This window comes from Melanotaenia boesemani, chromosome 20 (genome assembly GCF_017639745.1).
Source record: "Melanotaenia boesemani isolate fMelBoe1 chromosome 20, fMelBoe1.pri, whole genome shotgun sequence".
In the NCBI taxonomy this organism is placed as follows: domain Eukaryota; kingdom Metazoa; phylum Chordata; class Actinopteri; order Atheriniformes; family Melanotaeniidae; genus Melanotaenia; species Melanotaenia boesemani.
Window position 1 is genome coordinate 5,008,141 of NC_055701.1, and position 26,161 is coordinate 5,034,301.

The window sequence follows — 26,161 nt, forward strand, 5'->3', positions numbered from 1 at the left end:
CAACAAGACAAGTACTAACCAGGGATTGCTGATAAAATATATTCTTTTTAATAAAAGATCAACAGCAAGTTTAACCACCTTTACAGAAGCCAGAGCAGAAAGACAGCGGACAATGGTTGTAGGGCCATTTCCCAACAACATGGCATCTGTTATTCTATGAGAAAAAAAAATGCCAGTGGAAAATAAGTGGAAACAATTCAAGATAGCAAATCTTCTCTGGAGTGAACTTATTTATCCCACAGTCACACTAAAAATGCTCACAGAAATTGTTAAACAATTCAAAAGACTTCAGTTAACATGTTAGAGTTCATGACAGTACAATACGAAGATGAAACATGTATGGCTTGTTTCACCTCTTCTCTCAGAAAAAGAACACTAGCATGGCTTAGGTTTGCAATGCTGCAAACCACAAGACTATTGGAACAATTTTATGGTTTTCCCTATCCTTCCTCTTTCCCTTCCTGTTAATAGTTTCCCCATCTTTCTGTCACAATGCTTCCCTCGTCATTTGTGTAATTTCTGCTTTGGTTTTTGTAACTGTGGAAAGCTCCTACAGAGACACTGATTACTGGAGATGAGATTAGACTCCCTGACATTTTCCTGAGTATGCCTGGAATACACACACCGTGGAACATTTCACCAAATGGCTTCTGGTTGAGAGTAATAATACCAGTTTTATTGGTTGAGAATCTGAGGGCAAAGTGAAGGACAAGCAGGGTCAGCTGGAAATGCAGAGAAACTATAAATCTTGTGTCATTGCCAGAGCTGCTTGCTGTTCATTCCAATTCATTTCAGACGCAGCAAATTTGATAAGACGTTCTAATACCTTTTCTTTTACCTCAACCATTAAATAAATGATGAATTTCTTAACTGATTCTTGATTGTACACTGAAGTCCTCACAGTGACTTTAACTATCTGGGTTAATGAGTTGACCAGGATGGAAAATTGTAATGTTCATTCAGCTGCTAGGTTTCCTGGTTTTACCTTCAGAGATTAACTTTAAGCATGGCCTCTAGTTTTGTGACAATAGTGTTAAACCAGCTAAGTGGGGATAATTAAAAATAATGGGCTTCATGGTGGAATATCTTGTATCTTGAGTTAAATAGTCTCTTATCTGTAACATTTCTTATTGAATTCAATCCTCTGCTGCGCTGAAAATAATTAAATCAGCATTCATGTTTTACTCAACAGCTTAAATTTATAGCTTAACGTTTTTGTGGCTTTTTTATTAATTTGTAGTGTGTTTGCTAGTTCATTTCCAGCTGTTTATCTTCTCAGTTTACTAAAAAACAGTAGTAATTATTCAATTCAATTAAGCTTTATTTCTATTAGGCGAATTCACAACAATGTCATCTCAGGCCACTTTACAGAAAAATCTGTTCAAGCCAATTAATTGTGATCCAATCAGTATTCATAGAAGCCAACTCATGATAAATAATAGTTTAGCTAAGGAAACCAACATATTGTATCAAGTGGAGAAGGAAAAACTCCCATTTCACAGGAAGGAAAACCTCTGGCATAACCTGGTGCAGGGAGGGCAGCCATCTGTCTCGACTGGTTGGGGTGGAGAGGACAGGAAAGGGAGACCAACAGGCACCACAATTTTTAGCCAGGAAGACCTGCTCAAAGAGAAGAAATAGTTAATGATACAAGTACTGTTATAAGATTATATATGGAAAATAAAGTGCAGAAAGATGATAAGGGAAGAAAGCGCTCAGTGTATCATGCAGTCAGAGCAGTCTAAAGGCCCATTTATGCCTCCTTACATACGTATTAATAGGCACCTCAGTTTAAAGTGTTGTCATACATCTCCACCATTCATACTTCCATTTGTATTTAGCGTTGTCATGGTTATGAAGTCAATTCATCCACAAGTGAGCAGTGCTAAGTCCAGAGTTGACACTGGTTGGTGGCGGTGATGCACTGCTATGAAGGTGTTTGCAACCACCCAACACACTTACAGTATCTCACTTACTTACAGTAAGTAAATACACCCTTCACATTTTTGCTAATATTTCATTTTATCTTTTCTTGGGACAACACTATAGAAATTAAACTTTGACATACAGAATATCAAAGTTTAGTTTTTATAGTTTGGTGTCCTGTATATCGAAGTTTTTCTTTTTCCCTTCATGTTTTCCTTCCCTATGAATAACATATTGACAGCTACCCTTCCATGGAAACTATTCCTAATGAGACCACTTGACAGATCAAGTAAAGGTCCAGATGTATCTGTCCAGCTCTGTCAGGTCTTTTTCTTAAAGATCATGTCTATCTGCTGTAGATAGTTGTTTTTAGACCTGACACTTCAATTTGTTCTTCCCTTGTCTAGTTTTCTTTAAAGTTTAAAGGACCCACTGTACATCATGCTTAGATATGCCAATTTTTCAGCTAATAGCTGTTTGAAAATCATCTTCTTTTGAAAAAAATCATTTTTGAGTGGTCAAACTGCTTCATATTTGGCGTTCATAAGCAATAGGAACAAAGAAATGAATAAATAAAAAAAATAAAAAAATATTCTGACAGGCTGCCACTATAACAATGCTTTCAGATTGCTTCTTTGCTAAGCTGAAAAGACTTATTCATATTTTGAGTTACGACTTATATATGTAATTTAATTTATAGCTCAGTCCTTGCATAAACAAATAGAAAATAAAAAAGGAAAGTCCCTATTTCTCTGAAAATGGCCAGGTTCAAGGACTGGATTGGAAATGAGTAAAATATCAGCCAATGCCCAAAGAAAAGTTTTAAAAAGACCTTCGGAAATCAAGGAGGACTATTCATTAAGAGCAGCATCAAAGATTACATTGACATCTAGCTCCATAGAAAGAAAACACAAAGACATTAGGAGTGGAAACATATCGTAGTCCATGTACATTACTGAGCATGGAGAAAAATTATCATAGCAGTATTCCTACATAATGAGTTAATTTAAGTTCATTTAGAGCAGGAGAGTATTCTCGCTGATACATTATGACAGACTAATTGATGTGCCAAATAAAGATCTTCATCACCCCACAAATTTACACACATGCACACTCATTCTTTAATAAATGAAATATTGATGTGATCTCAATATGTCACTCCCTCCCCAACACACTGAGTGAAATGTAGATCGCATTTGAGTTGTATTACTATTAAATTTACTCAAACTATTTTAAAGCAATTTTCTACTTCTTAGGTAATGAGAATATTAGACAAAGTAAAGTTTGTTTTTCAACTATCATTTAACAAGTTTATTTATTTATTTGTTTGTTTGTTTGTTGAATTACTCCAATAATCGGATGTACAAAAGTACTGTTGGAGTGTTTTCTTTTTCTCCTCTGAGAGAGGCAGCAGACCTAATGGCAAGATTTTACTGCAACTCTTTGAGGTGATATAAAACAACAGATGTGGGAGTTGAGATGGGCTCAGTGACCCTAAAGCTTGATCTATCCATTTTATCTGCTTGATCCAATGTGGTGTAAAAAGGTGGGACCCTCCTCAAATAAAAGGTCTTAATCAACCGGGGGGAGGGGAAAACAATGCAGCTTTATTATCATTTTGATTTTGACATTTTCAAAACACAAAACCTTAAAAATTTAAGGTGCCTTAGCTATTTTAGGATACCAAGGCAACAATAATGTTTTAGTTTGCCTAAACAATGTGCACGCTTCACATTAGTGTAGCACCATGCACGTTCAGATAGTGGATAAATTATATTTGAAGATTCAGTATATTTCTACTGGTTTAAATTTAAATAATAATAATTAAAGATACCCACAGATAACTTTGTGAATTGATGTTATCTAAGTTGAGATGAAGTGAATAGAAAATACAAGCTTTCCTGAGGTTGTGATTATTCACTGACTCTAGAGAAAATTCTATATTTCCCTGCATGCAGTGTGATATAGTGTTACCTGCTGCACTGGCATGTATTGTGCTGTGATTTGTGCATCACCTGATTACCAGCACCTGGAACAGAAATCAGCATACATATTGAGAAATACTGTGTGGATGCACTGTTGAACAGACTTTATTGTCAGGAAGTAAAAGGCCTGGTTTCTGTGACGAGTAGGAAATAAGGCTGTTGGTGGGGTATATGACCGATCTATTTATTTTTTTATTTTTTTGATATAACTGGGATGAATTGTTTCCTCTGCCAATAATTTTCTAGGGTGGGCGTGTTGGGAGGCTTTCCTAAGAGAGCTGCTAAAGAAATATGGTGAAATGTATGATCTGCTTTATAAGCCACCCAAACAAATCGGACTGAAAGAACGAAACCGAACTAGACAGGCAAAGAAAATCTGTTGCATCCCACAATCATGCAGATTATATAAAAAACTGGGTGATGAAACTGAAGCACAGTTTTCTTTTTTTCTGTGCCTCATTTTTAAAACCTCTGATTGAGCTTTGATCAAATAAATGCCGGATGGTGACATTTTTGAATAGTTCAGCGCCCTGTAGCAGCTGTTTATGAACTTGTCCTGAAACTGTCACCGTGGTTGATAAAAGGTAGCATGAGCTTCAGGGATGTCGCACTTGAAAGCAGAACCACATGAACATCTTACTCAAGAATCATTCAGCGGTGGCCCAATACTCCGTGCATCATCTCCTCACCCTCTTGGGTAGACTGATGTTTGTCTCATTCATCTTCCTCACGTCAGGAGGAAGCTGTAAGGCAGAAGTATTTTTTCTCATGGTTGCATCATTGTAGCTGAGACAATGAGGTGTGGTTAGATGGTTCCTGGGGCACCACCATATGCTTCCACCTGGGGATGGTTTCATTTCCGTTGGAGTAGTAGGCTGTGTCTTGTGTTTGGGATTCTATTGTGACAGATTCAGCTACACAGGAGAAGCGGTGAGAGGAAGAGGTGAGATGCAGGGGATGTGTGATATCTCAGCTTTAGAGACAGACAATGTGATGATACTTTAAAGCTTGCACAATCTCATTTTTTTTTTTTTTTTACTTTGGCTGGTTATCATGAAGTGTTAACAGTAACAGTCTTTGTTTGAACCAGCTGTAACCTTGTGTGAAGATTTAAACATTCAATTAATCAAAACGGTGAGATTTTCATCATTGTAGAAACAGCTGTGAATTATTAGTAAGCTTTCAAGAAGTAGAAGACAAACAAAGACAAAACCAGGGATGATTTAGAAAATGAAGTTTTGTTTGCAGGATGAGAGATATGAGTAAATAAATAAAAACATTTTCAGACTGTGTTTGAAGTACTTATCCAATGCAGTCTCACTACAAAGTATTTTATTGCTTTGTTGGTCCTCAGTGTGAAAATGTTCCGCTTAAACAAAAAAGTGAAAAAAAAAAAAAAAAAAGAAAAGATGCCCATAATCAGTCAAATATAATTTTTGTATTCTGTGAAAATGTCATACAGCACATGTTTTAATGCTTATAATGAAGCAGGAGGGGTGGATGGTGGAGTGGAACTGCAGACTGTGATACCACAGAACCAAATTTCAGCCCTTTCTGACTCAAAAACATTTTTTTAAATATTGCTCTCTGTTACTGTTACTTAGATTTAGGCTTAAATATTAAAACAGTCAACCATTCATGTTTTATTTGTAAAGCCGTCTTTCATACTAAATGCTTTTACAGATGGCTTCAGATTACTGAGGAAGTACCAACATATTTAGATCTCATAAATCTTGTGGATTTATATTTTGGGAACTCCACATGTTGATGCATGAACTGCAAAATTCTCATATCGTAACCTTAAAATCTGGAAGTACCTCTGCATACTGCTTCTCACCACTCCCTCAGATGCTCGTCCCTATGTTTAATGATGCTGTTACTTGGTGGGAGTAATCAGAAATATGTGGACCAGGTTGACCCATGGACTGCTGTTAATCTATAAGTTCTGATGTAGGTGGTTCTTTAGTGTTGCTCCACGGTGGAACTGTTGAACATTAGGGGATCCAAGATCTTCTTTGTGATGAAGTCATGTTAGATAAATGGTTAAAGGATTCATCAGGTTTTTTCAACGCTGCTCTATACAAAGTAAGTAAAATAAAAAATTCTTAAAACATCTCAAAAGTTTTATCTGAGTCGTTAAGGATGTAGCTATGCTTTAAATATGTGGACAAACACACATGATAGGTTTTCTTAGAAGATTGGGTTGACTTGACAGGTTCAAAATCAGAACGTCTGGTCAAATACTCTTCATGTTTGAGAGCTGAAGAAGTTAAATCAAATCTGGGGGTATTTCTAAATACATGACCCCAGCTGAGCTGGGTAAACTGAAAGGGTCATTAAAAAAATCTGTAGATTTGATGGGAATTTGATGGGATCTGTTGATTTGAGTGAGGTTTAATGGAGCAGAAAAACCTCTAAAAGACTTTTCATCCTGGATCCCACAACTGTATGAGGTAGATAATGAAACTAGAATTCAAATGCTGCAAATAAAAAGTGAGCCTCCTTTAAGAAGACTCCCAGGTGTTTTGATTTAAAATGTCAAAATTCTTTAATAGAATGGGCTTTAACTTAAAAATATGATGAGATGTGATTTTTCTTTTTTTTTTTTTTTTTTTTTCCCCAAGTTACAGATCTCCAGTATATTGCTTTCCCGGTCTGATACTTACGTATGTGAAGGCTTGAGTGTTTTTAATTTCCAAAAAAGTTTTTTTTTCTTTTTTTATGTGAAACAATTTCTGCTGCTTTTTTATGAAAAGTGATATAAAATGAGTTAAACTTGTGATATTTTCTGCATACGTCCAGGCTAAAATCACTAATCGTTCAGAAGGCAATGCATTACATGGAATCAAACACTAAATGTAAATAAGAATCTTAAATATGGAATCATGGCAGATCAAGCACCTCATTAAAGATTCAGCTGTATTGAAACTTAACAAAACACTACCCGTAGGAGAGGGGAAACACTTACATATTCCCTACAATTGTATATTCAGTTATGCAAATCATTTGAGTCCTTTTTCTCTTCAAATACAGAACAGACCACAATGTGTGGACTACATGCATGCTGATGCATAATATGAACATTTTTATGTTGCATCCTTTGCCAGCACATGGATGTATGAAGTGTTTTGAGGAGTTTTCACAAAGTGGCTTTCATGGGAAAACACATGTGGGTTGATTTGGCAACTGAGAGGCAGTGTCAGGTGGTTTTGTGGGAATGGATATCTCTTACAATCTCATCTGTGAGAAAATGCTTGCAGTAGGTTATCCCATCTGCTGGAAGAAATCTCCTATTTTAACGGTTTTCTGCAGCTCCCGCAGTATCTTAAAAAATGTTTGTATAGATTATTAGTATTGAAATGTTTTGGATGAGTTTTGCTGCTTATGTGTTTGGCAATGACTTTTTCAATTGTACAGTTAATGCCCTTTTAAAGTACTTAGCAACTTGCTTCTGAGTTGCTTCTGTTCCATAATGAAAGGAAGATTGTTAGTAGTGGGGTTAATCTAGCTAAAACAGACAGATGGGAAATCATTAGATCCTTTCCGCTGTAGCTCAGGAGGTTTACAAAATGCTGAGGTACAATAAGTTCAACATGTTTGACCACTGAATCAGATGAATGCTAAACAACCTCGGCTTCACTGCAGTACAGTTTACACTCCAGCAGAAATTGATTGATTAATTTGTGCTAATCATATCACTGATAATAATAATTTCAATGCAATGAACTGATTTAGTCATTTTATATGCTGCAACTTAAAAGGTGTGAATGCTGCAGCATGTATAAAAACAGCCAAACAGAAAGACTTCACATTAGTCTTAAATAATGTGCCTCATTATGGGCAAAGAGAGCAAAACTGAGACTAAATTAGCTGGTTGTGTAAGTTGTGTTACTTAAGTCATTTTTTCAGATTGTTAACACATTAAATTAAAACTTTAGTGTGGCTCATTTTTTAATTAGTACATTTGCTGGTATGTTTCAAATCCAAATTTTTAATTTGCGTTTAGTCCCTTTGCAGTCATTTGTTACTCCTATGTTTAGTGGATCTGCATGGAGGATGCATATTCTTAAAGTAAAACATCAACACAGTAAAAGGAGTAAAATATTATAAGAGAAACTATAATTAAATTAACACACATCAAACCTTTCTCATGTGTGTTCATCAGATTTTTCAGGAGAAGGTTTGCACACTTTCTCCATATTTGTTCACACTTTAATATCACAGCCAGAGATTTTCTGCTGGAGATGCACTCTCACAAAATCAAATATCACTTGTATCTAAATAGAGTGCAAAAGATTTAGCAGCAGGCTCTTTCTTATAATATTACATGTATTTAAAAGTATGTATAATTTCTCGAAACAATTAGCAACTTGCAGTACTGAGTCTGGAGCAGCAGCTCTTACAAGGCCTCTTATTTTAAACACACTAGATCATTAACTGCAGTTGGCTAAAAATCTCCAAAAGGACTCTGTTTACTTATGAAGTTGGTTATGATATTTCTGCTCCCACACGTTGACCATCTGTTATATCACTGATCATTTCAGGCCTGGAGTACATTTCTAAAAATGACTTTGCAAAGTTTTAAGCATTGATGGAAAACTATTTGTTTGGTCTCCTTAAATGTTCCTCTGTTATATACTGTAAATATCAACAGTAGCTACAGTGTGAAAGAATCAGTAGCTACGCGGTTTAGACTGCTGGTTCATATGCAAAATACGTCAAAGCCCATTTCCAACAGGTCCGTGTCCAGGTTGGGCCGCAGTCTCCGGAGCTAATCGCTGCCGTTTTAGGTGATGATTTGGCTCATACTGGATGCACTGTGGCACTTGTTAAAAGTGTCCCAGAAGCGCCTAGTCGTGACTTTCTGCTGAACACACACACCGGTTCTATTTTTGACGACGCGTGCATCCAGAACAAGTCATGCCCAGCAGTTTAGACAGGAAATAAGACATGGGTGCAGTGTAAAGCATCTGGTAAATTTAAAAATAAAAGCCCCCATGCAGATTTGCAAATCCTGTAAATGCAAACTTTGGTATCGATATGATACCAAGTAAATCCAGGGCAAGTATTGACGATACTGATATCGATACCAATGCTTAAAATTTCCCAATCATTTAATGAGTTTGCCTTTGATTATCTACAATGGTATGGTTAGATAGACTGCCGCATTTCACAAACAGTAAGCAAACCAAGAAAGGTTAGAACTACATAGGCAACTGTGTGGAAATTAAAACATCTGATTGGCTACATTAATCATGTGACACCAAAGGAGCACACTGTTGCTGGGCTTCAAATGCAATTTTATTGCCTAAAACTCTCAGAAGTGAAAACAAATGGCATGTTTTGTATTAACAGTGGTATCTCAATTCTCAAAACAGTATTGAATCCAATATGTTGACTGGCTTCTATTGATACATCAACTTCAGAGTATCAATCTGCCCATAAGGTATAACAATTTCATGAACTTGCATATATCTGGCAAGCAGCTGGAAAACAGCAGCCACTTTAAAACTGATCCTTTTAATAGTTATTCAGTTTTGTTCTTCAGTGCAGAAGAAGAACAAATAACAGTCCTTTAGTGAAGTAGCTGTGAATAAATATGTGATGAAGCATTGCAGGCTGGGTTCATTTCCAAAAGCTTTTTAAAAGTCAGAACTTGCCAAACCCATATGTCCTCCCACAGCTCCCTGTTAAGGTTTAACTGAAGGAAAAACTTTAGGAGTGATTAGACATTAAAAAAATATTATAAAGGAGTGATCAAACACAATTTCCATCATCATTACATGCGTGCACAGAATGTTTGCATTAATATTTGTGCATTCACAGGATTAGCAATTGATTTAAATGAACAAGATAAATCAGTCCTAATTATACATCAAACCTTTGAACAATTATCACCAAACATTGATTCTGTCATCTCATCAGCCTCTGTCAGACAAGGATTGAGGCTGCTGAAATATTTAGTGCTGGTTCATTTTAAACTTTAAAGAGTCCTCTCACAGTGACATGACTAAAATATTCTAGCAGGTAAGGATGTCATTATGATAAAAGATGTTATATGTTGTCATGGAGATGTACTGACGAATTCATTTCTGTACAAGGCTTGTATATTCTTTTGATTATTCCATTAAAGGGCAATCACCGTTTGTGCTACTTAATATTTTCCAGCTCTAAAAAATGTTTAAAAAAAGGGGGAATATTTGTGTAATGGTATAGACCAATCAAAGCAGTTGAAGTTATTAGTAATGAAATTGAAGTGCAGATATGGTAAAGCCATCACTAGCAAAGTGAGATTGATATCACTGTCTCATAAAAGCATTTCAGCCTCCAGCTCACAATTACTCCTAAGCCATCATCATGCCATATAAAGACTCCAGCAGAATGTGAAATTAGATCCTGAAATATCTTCATATTAACCCTTCATGAACGTTAGTGAGAGGTTTCTTCATCATCAAAAAGATGACAGCTCCCCGAGAGGTGCGGAAAAAATAGATGCCTATGTTGATGAAAGAGTATTGATTGAGAATAAAAGCTTTCCTATTTCTGTGTAATTCTTGAAGAAAAAAAAAAAAAAACCTTTATCTTAGGTATTTTGACCCATATATTCTCTTACTTTCTATCTAGACTTTCACATGAGCAAAGCCTTGCTTACAATATTAAATAGTTGCATATGATTTTTTTTGCAGACAGTACAATCGGTGTAAATTTATTCTAATTACTTCATTGCCTTAAACCAGCATTCATTTCTTGGCACCGGTAAAAGCACAATGACATAAGTAATTACAATGATGTAAATGTGTTCGTACAATAATGACAGATACAGACAGTCCATTCTGCAACCTACGCAGCCTTAGTTGAGTTTTGAGTAACAGTTATTGCTTGTGAAGCTGACAGGGAGGCTTGGACAGCTGCTCTAAGAGCGGATATGACTCAGCTTCACATTCATCTAGCATGTTAAATGCCCGTGCTGTGTTAGAGCTAATGCATGTCATTCATCATGTCATTCATCTTGTCCATTTATTGTAACTTATAGATTGCATATTGCATTGTGAGCCAGTTGTTTAAAAAATATGAGTGCATCTGTATCAGTAAAATTGATCTCTGATTTCTATGCATGCCTCATGAAAATTAAACGTCCAGAAATGCTAAAAACAACATGTGATTGTTTAGATGAATGCTATTCCGTTTGGTCCACAGCCCACGGTCCTGCATGTTTCCGATGTTTCCCTGCTCCAACACACTTAAATAAAAAAGTCAATGTGCAGAACTCCATAGGCTATTGGATCTATTTAATTTGAGTCAGGTTTATTGGAGCAGGGAAACATCAAAAACCTGAAGGACCATGGCCCTCATGGGACCAAATTGAATAGCCCTGGTTTAGATTATGCTCTTAAATACACTGAAAGCAGCATTACTGCTGGTGATGTAAGTTGAGGGTTTGAAATACAGAGGACCTATGGGACTTTGGCTACCTGAAAAGCCGATGAGTTCCCCTTTAAACACTCACCTGAGACAGTATGTGGGAGCTCCAAAAATATTCAACCATTGGGTTATATTTAATTTTATGTTGTATGAGGTTCCTGATGTTTCTTAAATGAAAAAAATAGCATTAATTCATTGGTGTTGTGTTTATAATCATTAATTTTTTTTTAATACATTTAATTTTCCTTATGAAGCAGGTGATCAGTTTTCTTTTTTTTAATTTCAGCGCTGTTTACAGCAACATTATTTGGCCCAAGCTACAGTAAACTTGTACAGTTCTGTAGTAGTCACCTGTAGTTCATTCATCAGACCACTGGATCCATTCGCAGATGAAAACATGTTAATGTCTGGAAGAATTTTGGCCACTGACAGCCACCGTCCATTCACGACTGTGCTTGACATTTGAAGTCATTACTGTGCCTATCAATTATTCTTGCACATGGTACCGTGTTAAAGCATAGTAAAAAGAAAGGAATCTTGAGTAGGGAGCACCTCTTCTCTTGCTGGTTGTTTACCTTCAGACACGCATCAAAGTTCAAACATTCAAAAGTATTAAAGTGAATAACCTTCATGGATAGCAAGGTTTATATGCAAAGCTATGCAGTTAGTTGCTTTGTGTGGCAGAGAGCATCAGCAGTGGACTGGATGCATTTAAAATCTCTGTATTCACGTGGTGGGGTATTTAAAAGTAGAATAATTGCATGTTTATTTGAATTTAAATTAACTTAATATCTGAATAAAAAGAACCTTCATCTATTGTTTTAACTGGACTGGATGTACCAACATGAGCTCATGTTATAGAAAAAAGTGGATGTCTGGATAAAGATGTGTCTATAAACAACACCACATAATTGTTATTTTCATGTTGTTTGTTCTCATTTTAATTGTACATGCTGAAATGGTTTGAGGTTGAGGCAAAAGTACAGCCAAGGATGCCGTTATCTTACAGCATGAAATGATACACATAATTACAAAAACACAAACTAATAACGTGACGTGACGTGACTTCACTTGCAAAAACAATGCTTTTTCTTTTTCTTTCTAAAGAGAGGCTGGATGCATAGCTGCAACTTCACAAACCTGTACATACTGTAATGGATCTCACACTCAAGCCATTAAGTCCAAGTGCTTTGTAGACCTCGAGCTAAAACACCACATGATTGGGGGGAGTTCTCAGTGGCAGAGACTGAGACTAATGACTTTCGGTCAAACACAAAAAGGTTGCTTAAAGACAGCTTGCTTCATATTGAAGACTGAAGCACCTCTCAGGACACGAAGGCCTCAAGCATACTGATAATACAATTCTGAAGAGGCTTTAGGACAAATCTCCGACTGCCTCTAAATGGCCCGGCTACGGGCAAGATTTAAGTCCTGTAAAACATCTGTGGAGAGACTGAAAATGACATCTCACAGAAGCTTTCCCTCCAGTCTGATGGAGCATGAAATAATATGAGGAAGAATGGATGGATAAATGTTTAAACACAGATTCGAAAACCTCAAGCTGTAGTGGCTAATGGTGCCTCCTATCACTGGATACGGGACTCTAAGAATTTTTTTGTTTATGCAAGATTATGCATCTAAAATTAAATCTAAACAAACACATCTTGCACATATGTCATTGAGGCTGTATTTGAAATGAAAGCAAAAATTTGTAGAGCTAGCTACCCTTCAGAGGCCATCTAGTTATCTAATGATTTATACCAATTAATGCCACAAACAAGACACTCTTCAAAGATAATTAAAAATGACTACAATCTGCACATAATTTCAGATAAATTTGAATAAAATCCACACAGATATATGTTACGCTAGTTTCACTTATCCAATGGAAAAGAGAAAAACACTCTGAGTGACTTCTGACAAAACCTCTCATGTTTTATGGATCAAAGGAGCTACTGATAGAGGGATATGCTTTTCTCCATCTAATTAACTAATATATACATGTATTGCACTGCCAGACAACAAAAGCCCCGCATCATGCAAATCTGGAACAGCTTTTCACTTCCTCCATCAGCATCAGAGGAGCTCACTTCATGCTGTTGTGGAGGCTAAATATAGAGCCAGCCCCGGATCCTCATGCATCTCTCTGGAGTTTTTCTGGTATTTTTGTGCTTTTTTTTTGTGCCAGCAGCTGGATTTATAGCGTTCAGTTGGCAAAATGTAGTGTGTTATCAACAAACATCACTGCTTTCATCAAGGAAAAGCAAAGCATTTCAGTCATATTTACTGACAGCATTGTGAATTTTTAATCAAATGTTTTATGCAAACTTTCAAGAAGTAACACCTCTGTGTTTAATACGCAGGCCGGTTTGTTAGTGACACCGAAAAGAGATTTTTCAGTGACCGTCAAGTAAAGGATTGAAAGCAGTTTCACTTCAGTGCATTTCTAAACAGTTCTAATCAGCTGCTGTTCTAACCCTAACCCAAGACAACATGGTGAGAAAATTATTTTTTTTGTAATCTGAAGTCTTTGTTTGGACTTTTAACAAAATGTAAAAAATAAATAAATAACAAAACAAACATATATATATATATATATATATATATATATATATATTTATATATATATATTTATATATATATAATTATTTTCTTTTTTTTCTTTTTTTACCATAAAGGTCAAAACGTGTCAGAAACTGTATGTATCATATATGATACATATGATACTAAAGAGTTACCTGATGGCCTTATGTGTAATATCAGTGGAAGCAACATATCTTCTAGAACAGTGGTTCTAACCTGGGGTCCGGTACCACCCTAGGGGGTCCCCTGAATAGTACATCGGGCCCCTGAGGCTTTGAACATTCAGAGCCACTGTGATTAATGTCCACACATTGTCCCAGTTTTAAAATAAGAGTAATGCTATATGTTGTTAATTCAGCTTTGGCATTATGGAAGGACAGGACTCGGCCAGAATACATTGCTTATGGTGAGAATCTCACCTTTGAAAGCATAAAACAAAGCATGGTTTCAGCACGGGGTGGGGCAGGGGGTCCATGGCTTCTTAGTGTTTGCATGAAGGGGGTCCTCAAGGAAAACAGATTGGGAACCAATGTTCTAAATCAGGGCTACTCAATTCGGTCCTACGAGGGCCGCAATCCAGCAGGTTTTCCATGTATCCCTGCACCAACACACCTGAGTCAAATTAGGTGGCTCTAACAGCCAGTCAGGTTCTACACAATGACTCATTAATATGACTCAGGTGTGTTGGTGCAGGGATACATGGAAAACCTGCTGGATTGCGGCCCTCGTAGGACCGAATTGAGTAGCCCTGTTCTAGAACAATGGCAGGGAATCTCAAGATGTTTTTCTTTTTCCTTTTTTGTTTTTGGCAGACCTGCTAAAAAACATCCTTCATTCTCTAGAGAACCATTTGTCCTTCTACATAATTCAGTGTGAAAGATTTCTGTGACAAAAATCAAGTTTTTTATTTAGCAAGAAATTTTCCAACACTAATATAAGACTTTTTGGTTACTGTTATAGCCATAAAAAATAATTTCTATCAGAGGAAAAATAATCCCAGTAGATCATACTCTTATTATATATATATTATTTTGTGTATTTTTTTAAGTACAGATTTGGCTCCATGCTGAAAAATAAATATGATGAAGATTTGGGCAACTTATGAGTCCTGACCAAAACACTGATTTACACATATATACTATGTTCCATGATTTCTTTTAAAGTGTGAATGCTATTTCTTATGACTTCATTGCAGATAGCATTTCATCTTTGATAATAATAATCATGACAAAAATGATATTTGCAAACATTATAATTTCTCCTTTGGAGATTATGCAGTATTTATTTATTTATTTATTTATTTATTTATTTATTTATTTATTTATTTATTTATTTATTTATTTATTTATTCAATTACAGTCAAGATAAGAACTGTGAATTTTCCATTTCCCTTCACAGTAAAGCTGATCCTGTCTGATTAGAGCAGCTTTCAACTTGCATACCCTGTAATGACATAAGTAGAGGATCCAAAGAGACAATTTGAGAAGCATAAACAAATAAAGAATTTAAGCTGTATGCCTACATTTGTAGAAAGTAACTCTTTGTACACAAGTTTGAAATAGAAGATTATTCTGTAAGGTGGGGGTATTGTGAAAGTTATAAATTTGGTAGTTTATTTATTTAAATATTGTTTTAAGACCATTTAAATTGTGATTGACAACTGCAAGGACTGAAAACAGCAATTTTAAAGTGTGACTGTTGAAATAATTGTATCCTCACCATATAAAGGTATTCTAGCAGGACTGAGTTCCTATCATTAGTTAATTATGAAAATATAAATATAAAATAAAACAGAGCCTAAGATCGACCCTTGTGGAACACCTGTAGTCACTCTGAGGCTGATGTGCAGCTTTCAGTTGCACACTGTGTTGTTTAAAAAAGATTAGTTCCATTTTTTGTAACTGAGATTTGTGATTTAAAAAATCAATAGCTGTAAATCACTAGAAGTGCAATAAAATGTATCCCTGGAGGGACATTGGACCCATCATTGCATATAGGGTCAGGGGATTTGACGTCCACAGGAGAGGAAATCATAGTTCTTTTTTATCAACTGTGTAGAAGTGGTCCATGTTTAAGGGTAGGGTACACTTTTGAAATGGTTGAGAATCTAAGTTGCATAGCCTACTGTCACCTGATGTGGTTCTTACATTAGTATTCATGATATAAGCAAATTTACCTGATGGACTGACTTGGGCTGTGAATTTCTTTAGAAAAACTTTGAACATCAGTCGTTTGTTTTGGGTTGAAAAACAATCAGATTGTAAGTTGTATAAATGGATAAATCATTTAGGGCAATTTTTCTTGTGATTCTATTAAAGGCACTTTCATATCACATAGACTTGATGCCAGCTGGTAAATTCTCACTAAGATAAGATATTGTGTGTCCTATGTTGGTAAATGGGTCAAATACATGGACGGTATTGGTGTGTAAATCCACCCTGAAAGAACTATCACAAATTCAGATAAACTGAGACATGGAGTTGGGAAGTAGTTTACATTGAAGTATATTGACAAATTAAAGAAATTACCATCTTACTTTTAAGCTGCAACAAATTTGAATATCTGCCTGCTTGCTTTCCTCTCAAGTATGGTAGCAAAAACATATATTTTTGTAGAACATGATGCAAACACAATAAAAAATCAAACTGAACATACACTCAGATTTGTCGGTTTTAATATGGAGTAAAGTTCACAGCGCTGCTGGCTATTTTTAATGCACAAACTGCTAAATTGACAATTTCACATTTGTCTAATTAATTTGGATGTTTCTGTTAAAGGAAACATGTAAATGTCTTAAAAAAAAAAAGATTTCTCCTTTAGGATTGGAAATGCTTCATTAAAAAAAAAAAAAAGAGGAAACGCTTCACAAAAAATTTTGAAAAGCAATTTTTCTATATTTAAAATTATTATTACTGGGTAAATTCTATATTCTAACTCTGAAATTCTATGATAAAAGATGTAAAGACAGCTAAGAGCCTTACTTATGGGCCTACAGTGGTTTACCATTTCCAGGTTTACCATCATTTCCAGCCTGGGGTCTTGATCCTGGGAACTCCAGTCCCGAATCCACCTGTTAAACGTCTAAGCTAACACCATGCAATATGTATATTACTGTGTATAAACTAAATAATTTAAGAGAGCATTAACATTATTGAAACTGAATTTAGGTTATACATTTTAATAAACTTATAATAAATATGAAAAAGAATTAAAACAGTTTTTATTTGAAATTAAATTGTTTTTTTTACAAATGGCGACTTCATCTATTTTCTATTTTATTTTACATTTGACATCTAAATTTGCAGTCTGTTTTTTTTTAGTATTATTCTGTAATTGAAAAAATACATAAAAAAACTGTTATTATTTTTATTTATTTATTTGTTTACTTACTTAACAGTTCAGGAAACAGCTGAGTAAAAATTTCTGTCTCACAGATTATTATTTGCCACTGCAAAGAATAGAAAGAAACATGACTACACATGCATCTAATGAGTCCATTCTTTACTCACTTGGTATGTAATCTATAAATTTTGACAGGAGTTAACTTTAATTATTACTTATTTTTTATTCATGGACAATGAATGGCCTTTCAGTGAATAAGCTTTTGATGGTAATAAAAATGTCTTGATGTTAATTAAATTCTGTCTCAGAGACAGATGCACACAGTTGTCATTAGTGTGAAGGGCATTCAAACTATCCCGTGCATTTTAATTACCGCTTGTTTTCAAACATATTACTGCAGATATGCTGTCGAAACTGTAATGTTTGACACTGAAAAAAATATTACAATAATATAGTTGTGACCAAGTGTTTTTTTTTTTTTTTTTTTGTTTGTTTGTTTTTAAGAGAAAGGAAAACAAATGTTATGTGCCATGAGTAGGATTGATAAGAAGGAAGGGTACACTCGAATTTACAGTGTATGGGCTGACCTTTGAAAATGCCAGCCTTTGTTGTCAAGTACTGACCTGCTGCCGAGGAGAGCAGTTTCACCTCTGCAACACCACCTACACACCTTTCTGCAAAAGGAAAGCAAGTGCAGTTCATTTACAACAAACTTCAGAGAGTATATGGAGGGTAAATCTGTTTTTTTAACTGGTGTCAGAAGATATAAAATAATATTATATTAAGCTTTTTTTCCAAACTTTGTTTTGGATGTAATCCAGTTTACCATTTACATTCTGAATAACAGAAAAGACTACATCAAGACCTGACAGCAAGCAGGAGCTTGAAGCCCAGGCTTGTGATGTAAGAGCCACCTCAATATTCTCCCTAAACTTGATTTGCTACAAAGAATTCTAAAACTTAATATGTACTATCTCTGCATAAATTACGCATATAAATACATATTCTAGCCTGTGTTCAGAAATGAAGAAGACTTAATGCACGAAGTCAACTACTGTGTACAGCTTCACCATATATCTTGCATGCAAATGAGCCTATAATTGCACCACCTCTGTGATGTATCAGCATGTCATGGTGTTAAAAAGTGCACTCTCAACTGTTTAGCAACACCCTTCCCAACATCTCACACTCATGTTCAGAAGTAAACATAAAGTTTCTAACAGGATTTTCAAATGCTTTCAGACTTTTTCATTCATTGCTGAGTCATAACATGGCTCCTCTAAATTGCTGAAGAAGTGTTTCTATTGTTTTATAACCTAATGAAATTGCATAGCCTTTTTATATTGTTGTGAAATCATGATGGTGTTAGCAGGGGGAAAAAAAACTCATACTCATCAGAAAAAAGATTGATTATCTTTAAATATTAGATAGTAAATTATGTCTGATTACAATCCATTTTGTGACCAATTTTTTTCCATATTTTCCTTCAAATTGAAGATATCATAACAACAAATCTAAGATCTTAAATTATGAATGGAACTTGGAGGACATAATGATAAAATAATGAGGAAACAACACTGCAATTAGCAGCTGTTTGTGGCACCATTTTGTAGAAAGTGCAGATCATTCAACATCATTAGGCTTGAAAATTTCAACATGATCATAACAAAGTGAAATATTCAGCCTGGTTTGAAAAAAAAAAAATAGTTTTAAAAAAGGTGTTGCTCATTTGAAAGTATAGATAGAAAGTAAGACAGAATCTGTTGGTCATAAAAAAACTGTTTTATCCAGTGCTATCTGCTCTATGAAATAAATTAGTGTTTACTTGTTTCTGTATGTTAAAGGTGCTCATTCCTGCTCTGATATCTATTTTATACAACACTTTTATTTCTAGTTTGTAGCAAAATAGCCATGACCACTCATCCCCCTCACATGCTGTTTTATGGCACAGGCCTCTATCCTTACACACCCCCACTCAGTCTTCTCTTGCATGCATTGAGGCTGGTAGGAACTCTTAACCACTGTTGTGATTAAATGGCTGTTAGTTTGCATCAAGGTAACATTTTTTTTCCCTTTCAATGCGATTTTTATTGCTTTTCTTGCTTGAGCACATATGAATTATGCAGCAAAAGGCCCATTGATGCAATTCTTATGCCGTGTGCTGCGGAGCTAAAGATAGAGCAAACACCAGGTCAAGTTTATGCCTCCTCTGCTTTGAGCCTACATCTTTGTAAAAGCGCTGGAGGTCCAATGCAGAGGAGGCTTGAAAAGCTGTTAGTGTGTTAAATGGCTTGTAATCTTTGTCTTACAATTTATATTCTGCATATAGCCGTGTATCTCTGACAGCATGCACACACAGAGGAAGTGAAGGAGGAGTTGTACATTAACATTATTAAAAGATGTGTGGCACAGTTGGACCACAAGCATTTGCAAAGTAGCTGTTTACAGGATGAGACGGCATTGGCGTGTGTGGTGTTGTGTGAATCTATGAAACTAAAAACTCATTTAATTTTATTCTAGACCAGCTGGACATTTGGGCATGTCCAGATGCTGTCAAATGCAGTTTTTTTTTTTTTTTCTTTTTGAATCATAAGCTCAACGATGGCTTTTATACTGTGTAAAATGTTGCTCATTATGGCCAGGATAGTATGAGATCTCCTTATGTGGTATTGTATCATAGTATAAGCTGATTTTATAGAGTGTTGGAGCTGCGTCTTTGAAGACATCATCCATTTGCAGTCTAAGGGACGAGTCTGGTACATGGATCAAAACACTGCCAGCAGCAGGACTGAGGGACATGCAAACCTGGAATATTCAAGACACCTCATTTGCAGCCCAGGTGTCATGTCAAAATCCCCTTCATAGGTGGTGGCATAGAATAACCAGCAAGCTGTCATTTTGCTATGACAGTTGTATATGTAGACTAATATTGAATGTGATTTGCACAGAGAATCCATCGGCTCTTTGATGATCCAAATTCAAATGTTAATAATGAGAATGCAAGTATGTGCGGAGAATTTTCAAAGACTATTCAAAGTCAACATTTTCAGGATTTATTTTCCTCACTTCTTTAAATTCAGTGGAAGCTTAGAAGGCATTTCACTGGTTACACATGTCAGAGACAATTTAGTAGTCAAGCGTGGTACAATTCAGCCTTTAAAAAAAGATTCCTTAAATTCTACTCTGGATCTAGAGATGTGTCAACTTCAGGGAGGTTACTTTAGGTCAGTCACATGGAGTTTTCAATTAGACACTGCTGCTTGAAGTATTAAAATATCTTAGAATATCTCATTATGTACTGTTGGATCTACCTTAAATTTTAATCCATAGATGGTCCAGGATGACAAATTTTAACTTTACATCCATAACTTTCCCAGTGTGACCAAGAAATGCAAAATTGGAAATATGTGAAACAGTGCATGAAAGTGTCTTGATCTGTATGATTTTTTTTACTGTAATCCCTTAAAACTCTGCTAGATTTCCAGTTGCATCAAGCACTTTCACTTATATTGTCAACAATTTCTCAGGAACAGGAGTATGTAACTCTGTGGGGTTAATAGTGATTCATAACTTACCCTTTGGGTTAGTGGTTCCCAACCTTTTTTGCTTGGGGACCCCCTTCATACATATATTAAATGCCATGGACCCCTTGATCCACCCTGTGCTGAAATCAGCATAAAGTGTATTCTGTTTGAGTCCTGTTCTTTGATCAAGCCAAACATATAGCTTCACTTTTTTTCTTAAAATAGGAACAATTAGCAGCTTTCATTATTCCCAGATGTAAGTTGCTTTGGAGAAAAGAGTCTGCTAAATAACTGTACAGAAGAACAGAACTGTTTTCTAAAAATAAAACATTTATGCATATTGTTCTTGTCATATTATTATTCGCTTGCTTTTTTCTTAGTGTGAACATTAAAGGGTTAAAAATAGCAGACCAGTTATAGTAAAAAATGAGTTGGAGTTTAGGGATTAAGAGTCAGCTGCTTATAAAACATCTACAAGATGCCTCCAACCTTCTTTTATGATCGAATTCTTATTCGTTCTGGGATATTTATGCCACAGCAATTCATGACAAATGTAATCTCAATGGCCTTCTAAAGATGCAGTCCAATTCAATTAACTAACCATTAAATTTACTTAGATTGTTAATTGACTGTTATCCAGTTTTTATGCTTGAACAAGCTTATTGTTAAGCTAAAGTGTGGTACTTTAGATGCTAAATTACTGATGTGTACAGTATGGATCATTTTTAGATCTTCCAAGCCTTTTTTGATGATTTAAATGATAAATCCAGGGAGGAGAAGCTGTTCTGAGGAAATGAATTGAAATTATGTAATTTTGCCTTCTCTGGGCTTGATTTAATTTTTAGTCTAAAGTATCATGGGACCTCAATAGATGTGCTTTATACCTTATAGTGACACACAAAGCACTCTAAAAAGAAATAATATAGTGTACATATAATGCAAATATACTTGAGAGCTCAACAGAATTGATGGATAACATATATTTAATAGTTATGTCTATCAGTTCAGAGCTGAAAGCCTACAGTTTGATAGGGTCCTTCTGTGTCGGCTTATGCGGAAATGCGAGGCCAGCTTGTTGTATAGATGAGGTATTTCAACAAATATATTCCACAGCATCAAATGCAGCCATAGACTTTATATATGACTATTTCTGAAACTCATTTTGTGTCAAATGTGAAGTTAATATAGGAGTCCATAAAATTTCAGTATCACTTACAGCTACTGTGGGCTGCCTCCAGAAAATCCATAGCATTATTTGCTACATTCAGATTTATTCTTTTGATCCATGTGGTGTTTATTCATCTCCTATATACAGTAAATGGGTATGACACATGCCTGCAAGCTGGTAAGGCCACTCGCTGAGGACACTTTATCTCCCATGAAAGCAATCAAAGTTTCATGTGGGTTCCACTAATCTGTTATCGTCCTCTTGCTTAATTGAAGTCTATTAATTGCTCTGATATGTGAGCAGATGTATAGTTCACATGTAGCATTTACAGCTTACCTCGCATTAGAGTCATATTTATGTCCTTTAGGAATCCAAGTGCAAAGACGTCTGTATCTTATACGGTTTTTTTACTAAATAGATACCATTCATTGTTCCTATACTTCTCCCCCCCTTGCTCAGATCTGACCCTGTCAGAAGGGATGCTGCGCAGTCTTGCTTATAATTGACAGTAAACACTGGATGTAGAGAGTTTAAATACTCTGCATGAAAATTATTCCTTGGCTTCGTCTGTCCACCTCAACTGATCCCAAAGAGAGTGCATAAATGAGCAGATGCTCACGTTGATTGATTACTTTAACTTAACCAATTTCCAGTAAAGTGTTCTGAGACTGAACAGGTTAATCAATTTCCTTTGAGGGACTGTGTAGCTCATATCGTATTTGAATTACTTAACATTTATGACCATGCATGCCTTTTGCGTTACATCAAAAACCTAACAGCCACTGTCGCTGTGTATGAGCTCTGTGGCACCACTGCAAGGCACTGAAAATTAAGAGGAACCTTGTCCACACACCGTTAGTGAAACACTTTCCCAGCATGCCACACTTTACTCCATTACATCAACTGTAATCCAGAGTGACAGCAGCCAATGACCTACGTGACACGTATGCCAACAGCAGGGTCTCAATTATACAGCGTGAAATTGTAACTGTCTGAATTCTGGTTGAACTTTTACAACTTCATGCCTGTTTGCGCCTGAACAATGTTGAACCCACTACCAGGCAGTGTGGGCCGTCAGGCTGCTGTGGGTGGGTTTATGGAGGAATGGAGAACACTGCTTGCAGGCTCCTCAATCCCATTAGGCATATTGTGCTGGCAGAATGAAAGCAGAGGAGTTGTGGCAACACCTAAGCAGTACAACCACAGGAACAGGGAATCTCTGTGGCTTAGTAAAACCACACTGCAGATTGTTCTGTTAATTGAATTTGAGGAGGATATTCTACAGCTTGTCACATGACCAAGTCTAAAGAAATCCAAAGATAGAAAGAAAAGAAGAAAAATAAATTATTGCAGTTTTTGAATGTATTGATCTGATTTGACATTAGTTTATTTATTTATTTATTTTTTTTTACCTCGAGATCCCACCCTTTGTTGTTTGAACATTAGCCCAAAAAATGACCCCTCAAAAACATGTATGACACTAAAATCTAAGTGAATTAGCTGCATTTACATGTTTTCTTTCTTTAAATATTGTCAGAACTTTGTACTGATTCACCGCTGTAACTTACTCTGTCTTATTTTTAAGAACAGTATTTGAAACTATATTAACAAAATTGCTTAATTTGATGTCACTGAAACATAAAAGAAAAAAAAAATGGTAATAGTTCTGTATGAACTCCACCTAGCCATGAAGCAGTACGGGGTTTCCTTAAGATGGCGTGTTGGAATGATTTGCCATGCCAATATTGCTAAAATGTTAAAATAGATTTCTATGACAAAAATATATATTTTAAAATGCGACCAATATCTAATTATAATGTTTTCTGAACTTTATTCAAGTCTTCTCAATACATGACAAAATAGTGCGATCGTTAAGTGAAGGGAGTCGATATAACCACCAAAAATTACAAAGATATAAGATTTACAAAGAGAATAAGTACAAAAAATAAAAAGTGGCAGTATTGAACTGCTGAATTAAACACAAATGACCTGCTTCCTTTTATTGATCCGTGGGACCTGTTGACAACTGAGCATGGTAGGATAAAGGTTTTTGGTCACAGTTTTCTATTGGCACATCTGGTACATCACTTGCGACCACAGAAGGATGACTGGTGATATGCAGCAGTCCTTGTTTGCCAGAAAGTAGCACACAGGGAAGTCTGTGCTTAAATCAAAATCAAATCAAATCAATTTTTATTCATAGAGCGCTTTTTAGGCACAAAGCAACACAAAGTGCTTTACATAATAAAAAACAGATTATCCATATAAAAAAATCTAAATTTAAAACCCTTTACACACCAGAGTATATACACACACACTCACACACAAAGCACACGTACCCCTCCCCCAACAGTTGCCATTGTGTATCCCAGGCTTGCAAGAGTGATTACAGTCAACACAGAGCGCAGGCAGTCAGCGAGGAATCCAACTTCCTCAGTACACAGTCACAAATATACAGTATACATGTCAGGAAACCAGACTATGGTGCTGCTGTTATACAGAAACTAAGTTACATCTTCACAGTTGGAAAGTCAAGATATGTGCAGCAAATGAGACAAGGGGTTGAACTGAATAAATTCCCCTGGTAAACTCAGTAAAGTATGTTAACTTTTAGGTTAATTATATGGATTGAAATATGCTGTTGGCAAACTTCTAAACATCTGAGTCCAATCAGAGAAGCATGGCTGAAAGTTTGTTAGGTGGTTGAAACTGCAGTCAGTTGAAAGACTTTAGATTCAATTAAATTAAATATATTTAAATGAAAAGGATTTAATGCTGTCAACTCACCCAAGATGTGGTCTCCATTAGCAAAACTTTGAATAGTCTGTAATTTTAAAGAGGAGTCTAATGGCTTAAAGCTGTTAGTTCACAAGTCTGCCAATTTGTTACCAATGTTCTGCACACTGAAGTCGAAAAAAATAAAAAGTGGCTGCTGAGTAAAAGCATGAGCAGTAAATTAAGGTTGAATTGTTAGGAAACCATGTGTGGCCTTGCATATGCCATAAAAATTTCACTGCATATAAATGCAAAAGCAGTCTCCTATGTGGGGAGTATTGTGACGGTACCAGACGGCAGCTCTGACGTGGGTAGTGGGTAGCATGCTTTTGATTGCTCAGCAGAAGAGAATGTTTTCAATTGAGCTTCCAACTGAAAGAAAAAGAATGGGCATTGATTAAGCAGAAATACGAACTAACCCTAACACTTCCGTAAAAGGAGCAGGCCATCTTCTGAAGATACACCCAACTTCCTCAAGGCTTATAAATAAATAAATAAATGCAGGTCATTCCAACTTGCCATTTACCACAATCCCTCAGCTTGTGTTAACTCAACAATGTGACAGGAGTTTTATTCAAGTAGAGACTAGATCATTAAAAAAACAACATGTATCTATTTATGGGAGAGGTTGAAGTGACCCATTAAAACAGCCTAGAACAAACAAACACTTCCTCGGAGGAATGCTCTGTTTATGTAAGAAATAGGAATCAAACTGGGGACTTGTCAAATCAAAAACACAACCCAACAGATACCATATGAATGTGAACAAAACCTCGCAATAAAAATAAAGTACAATTTAATTTGGTGATGATTACATATATTTACCTCTGTCATTCTTTCTTCATCGAAGGTTCCACACATAGAGAACTAATTAGTGTTTCATTTGTAGTGTGTTTGGCATTGTGTATGATGCTTTAAAAAGTGATCATTTATTTGGAAAACTGACGCTGTGCGACTTCCATGCCAGGATTGTTTAGATTGGCTCTGGTTGTGCCAGGTTAGTGTAAATGAGAAACTGCATCACAGAAAAATGAAAGCACCCATGTAAGCCATAAACAAATTAATAGAGTTACTTTACTCTTGAGAAGCTTGAATTGTATCCACTGAAAATGCTGAGCAATCATGATACAAGATGGCTGACTTTACCCTTTCACCCAGTAAACATAAATCTGATTCTCTGTGCAGCCCCTCAAATATCTGCAGTGCTGCATTTTAATTTATAATATTATTTCAGTTCATCAAATTACTCTTTAGAAATTTAAGTGAGTAGTTCCTGTTTTAAAAATATCCTGACATTTTCATAATGAAGATATCTGACAACTAGCTGGTTAGCTAGCTAGCATGTTGTCAGATGGTATGGATTCATTATTGAATCCTGCAGGGATGTTAAGGGCCAGGTCTGCTTTTTACTTGCTTTAAATGCCCAAAAAAACAAA

At 35.7% G+C, this 26,161-nt stretch overlaps 1 protein-coding gene and 1 long non-coding RNA gene across 2 annotated transcripts in view; one reads left to right on the forward strand and one right to left on the reverse strand.

The window, feature by feature from the left end:
• The window catches only part of LOC121630803 (leucine-rich repeat and fibronectin type-III domain-containing protein 2), a 169,422-nt gene that overhangs the window by 75,033 nt on the left and 68,228 nt on the right, over positions 1–26,161 (forward strand). The window lies entirely within an intron of this gene.
• Positions 1,540–24,106, reverse strand: LOC121630823. Its single transcript, XR_006008596.1, has 3 exons — positions 23,940–24,106; positions 17,882–17,932; positions 1,540–1,623 (listed from the first exon to the last, which is right to left on the reverse strand). It is a non-coding gene; the product is annotated as an uncharacterized LOC121630823 (long non-coding RNA).